Source organism: Nanorana parkeri, unplaced genomic scaffold (genome assembly GCF_000935625.1).
Source record: "Nanorana parkeri isolate BGI_ZX_2015 unplaced genomic scaffold, ASM93562v1 scaffold1044, whole genome shotgun sequence".
Classification (NCBI taxonomy): domain Eukaryota; kingdom Metazoa; phylum Chordata; class Amphibia; order Anura; family Dicroglossidae; genus Nanorana; species Nanorana parkeri.
This window is the reverse complement of record NW_017307312.1, coordinates 28,936-33,105: the sequence shown is the minus strand read 5'-3', so window position 1 is coordinate 33,105 and position 4,170 is coordinate 28,936. Positions and strand designations below refer to the sequence as shown.

The 4,170-nt window shown below is 46.5% G+C and overlaps 1 protein-coding gene across 1 annotated transcript in view; it reads right to left on the bottom strand.

The window, feature by feature from the left end:
• The window catches only part of CTTNBP2NL (CTTNBP2 N-terminal like), a 91,751-nt gene extending 91,207 nt beyond the window's left edge, over nucleotides 1-544 (bottom strand). The window contains exon 1 of the mRNA XM_018567414.1: nucleotides 481-544. The gene's annotated coding sequence lies outside the window, so the exon portion shown is untranslated. The remainder of the gene's footprint in view (nucleotides 1-480) is intronic.
• Nucleotides 545-4,170: the final 3,626 nt, after the last annotated feature.

Here is a 4,170-nt window from a genome sequence, read left to right as displayed (position 1 = left end):
ATATATATATATAGTTTATATTCTACACAAACACACACACTTTACGTATAAATACTACAAATGTGCAGCACTAAAAACAAGAAAATGTACTAAAATACACTTAATGGCATAAAACTATAACACATATCTATATAAAACACAACACCTTGTGCTGCTCTAAGAAGCTGACAAATTAACGTAATTAACGTAATAAAGAGCTATCTATGCAGTGAGTGTACAGTCAGATCTATACGCATTTTAGATGTAGCCAGTACAAATGCAGAAGTAGGTAGACGTGTGCCACCCCTTGCCAGTCCTGTGTGCCCACCAAGTCTACACTTCTATGGAGTGGCACCTTCTCAGTCCCCATGGAAGCATCCAGCGCTCAGTAGCAGCAGCAGACTGCCGGCCAAGGCCCCTTTACGCTGGATATGTGTGCTCAAAAGTCCCCCCCATTTCTAATGTGTGTTCCCCCCGAGAAGTAATGAGCCCATTCCTTACTTCCACTTCTCCTCCTTTGTTGCAGAACAGGACACAGTCAGCCTCCCGGTTCGCCGCTTTCCTCCCAACCTGATTCAATCAGGACGGCCCTCTGCTGTACACGGCGCAATGTAAACAGCTCGCTGATTGGCTGAACGCGGCCTGCGGACTGATTGGATCAGAGCCTCTTTTTCCTTCTCTGTCATCCTGTGGGCTGGAGGCAGCTGACAGGGGAGAGGAAACAATGGCAGTAGTTTGCTTTTAACTTCTCCTCTCCCTCCCCACCCCCCTACATCACTGACTTCAGTACAGAGCAGGGCACCCATCAAGCAGATGGCTGGGGACACCATTGTTCACATAACACATGTATAGAACACACATAGATGTATACACACAGTATATTACATTTCATTGGGAATAAATATAGGATGCAAGGAGGATACATCTGTAGAGTGAAAGAAAAAGATCCCCAATCACTTCTCTGCTTCAATCTCTCTGGCTATATTTTGTAATAAAACACTTTTTGAATACTATTCTTTTTTTACTTCTTATGTGGTCAATTGACCACAAAACTCCAGCGCTTTTCTGTACCGGAGAGGGTCTGACAACAGTACAGAATGCCTCGTGGTCATGACATCACCTTGATGTCATCACGTAGACTCAAAACCCCAGCGCATTTCTGTACCGGAGAGGGTCTGACAACAGTACTGAATGCCCCGTGGTCATGACATCACCTTGATGTCATCACGTAGACTCAAAACCCCAGCGCTTCTCAGTACTACGGAGGGTCTGACAACAATGCTGAATGCCCTGTGGCCATGACTTTATCCTGATGTCATCAAATACCCAGATAGCAAGGATAACTTGCCACAAACCTGTGGCAGGGTTAAACTGTAATTCTTTCTAACTTACTGCAGACTTTCCCAGGCAAGTTGTAGACTTGCAGAACAGTTGCAGCACAAGTTCTAGTTGACACTTTTTGAATTTGTAGCAAATTTGCTTGGCAAGTCTACAGCAAGAGTCCTGCAGGTCTTAGCAAGAGCTCTGCAAGTGTATAGCACATTTGCAAAGCACATTGATCTGGAGACTTACAATGCAGATTTGCTGTACAGGTATTCCTCACTTAACGACCGAGTTCCGTTCCTACGACCAGGTCGTTAAACGAATTGGTCGTTAAGTGAGGAACTCCATACAGTACTGTACTGCATTAGTACAGTACTGTATAGCGTTGCAGATGTACAGTACTGAACAGTGTACTGTATATCGGGCAATAAAATACTTACCGGGACCCGCAGTGAAGAACGGAGGAAATCACTTCCGCCGGCGACACGTCGCACTGACGATGACGCGTAAGGTTGGAGGTCGATCGGAGGACGGTCGTAAGTGCGAGTGGTCGTAAAGCAGGTAAGTCGTAAAGCGAGGAATGTCTGTAATTGTGCAACGAAATTGTGAAGCTTGGCAAGTCTGCAATAGTTTAGCAAGTCATTTTCAAACTTGCAGCTCAATTGCTTGCTATCTGGGTAGCCATAACAATCCGGCGCTTCTCTGTACTGTGGAGGGTCTGACAATAGTGCTGAATGCCCCGTGGCCATGACTTTACCCTGATGTCATCACATAGCCACAACAATCCGGCGCTTCTCCGTACTGTGGAGGGTCTGACAAAAGTGCTGAATGTCCTGTGGCTATGACATCGCCAAAATGTCATCGTGTAGCCACAATGCTCCGCCAGTTCTCTGTATTGTGGAGGGTCTGTCAATGGTGCTTAATGCCACTTGAAGGCCATAATGTTGTCCCACTTGCATCACATGACCACAAAGCTCCTGTGCCTTTCTGTACTGTGAAGGATTCTCAAACAGTGCTGAATGCCCCGTGATCATGATGTCGTCCACTGGCATCACATGACCACAAAGCTCCTGTGCCTTTCTGTACTGTGGAGGGTCTGACAATGGTGCTGAATGCCCCATGGCCAGGAAGTCGGCCCACTGGCATCACATGACCACAAAGCTCCTGTGCCTTTCTGTACTGTGGAGGGTCTGACAATGGTGCTGAATGCCCCATGGCCAGGAAGTCGGCCCACTGGCATCACATGACCACAAAGCTCCTGTGCCTTTCTGTACTCTGGTGGGTCTCACAATGGTGCTGATTGTACAGAAGCCATGATGTCATCCTACTGGCATCACATGAACACAAAGCTCCTGTGCTTTTCCGTACTGTGGAGGGTCCAACAACAGTGGTAAATGCCCTGTGGCTGTGATGTCATTCCACTGGCATCACATGACCACAACGCTTCCGTGCCTTTTTCCATTTAGCAGGGTCAGAGAATGGTGCTGAATGTGGCTGTGATGTCAACCTGATGTCATCATGCAGCCACAATGCTCTGACACTTCCTTGTAGTGTGGAGGGTTTGTGGGTTCCTAGGGGTGCACCAATACCAAGCACAGTACTCGGTACAAGTACAAATACTTTTTGAGCTCCAAGACTAGACTAGAGAAAAATTAAAAAGTTAGGAGGCAGCTGTCATTTGTAAGGAGCACACATAGCTCCTGGGATGTGTACTCTATTTTAATGTATGATTTTGTTTTTATAAACATATATAAAGGGATGCACCCACTGGCGGAACTACCAAGGTCGCAGCGGTCGCAATTGCGACCGGGCCCTGGCGTTCCGCCACTTGGGGGGGCCCAGCGAGGAAGAAGAGGGCCCCCCCCCCAAGATCGTGCTGCTCCTTCCCTGCCCCACAGCCACTCCTCTCCTCTTAGCTCCGCCCCTGGCCGCCGAGACGAGGAAGAGGGCCCTGCAGGAGAGGGAAGGTAAGTCTGGAGTGGGAAAGGGGGGCGTGCGGGGAAGTGTGGGGCGAATGCTGGTGATATTTTGAGTGCTGACTTTTATTATAATGTATTGCTGGGACTTGTAGTCCCGCATAGCTGGTGGTATTCTGCATTGCTGTAGGGTGATTATACAGCAATGCAGAATAGCACCAACTATGTAGGACTACAGGTCCCAGCAATGCATTATAGTGGGGGGGTGCTGGTGGTATTCTGCATAGCTGACTTTTGTTATAATGTATTGCTGGGACTTGTAGTCCTGCATAGCTGGTGGTATTCTGCATTGCTGTATAATGATTATACAGCAATGCAGAATAGCACCAACTATGTAGGACTACAAGTCCCAGCAATGCATTATATTTTTAAGTAGGGATACACCAGTGCCAATCCTGGCCATTTTCACAAGTACTTATACTCGTGAAAATGCCCCGATACTAAATGCAGTTACTGGTGTTTTGCCGAGAACGCAGACATAGTCAGATTTGCCAACCTTAGCATCTGCGCTTGCGCACAGACCAATATTAACGCGGAAACAGGAATTTATTCACAAAGTATTTCGTTTAAAGTGTTAATTGTGACTGTTAATAATATTCCATACATCATTTACTGCCATCTATCATTCACTGCCATGGATGGCATATTATTAACGGTCACAATTAACCATTACAAACAAATACTTTGTAAATAAATGCCGGTTTCCTCATTAATCCTCTACATTTTAAAAAAAATGCTATAGGTCCCTTAAATTGGAACCAAACATACCTCTGATACCATGATGTTACGTTCACTAGCTCTCTCCCCAGTGCCAGCACCTACTTCAGGATCTTGGGCCATCTTGATGATCTAATGTTGTACTTGTCACTATCAGAAAGCTCAACACCACTGA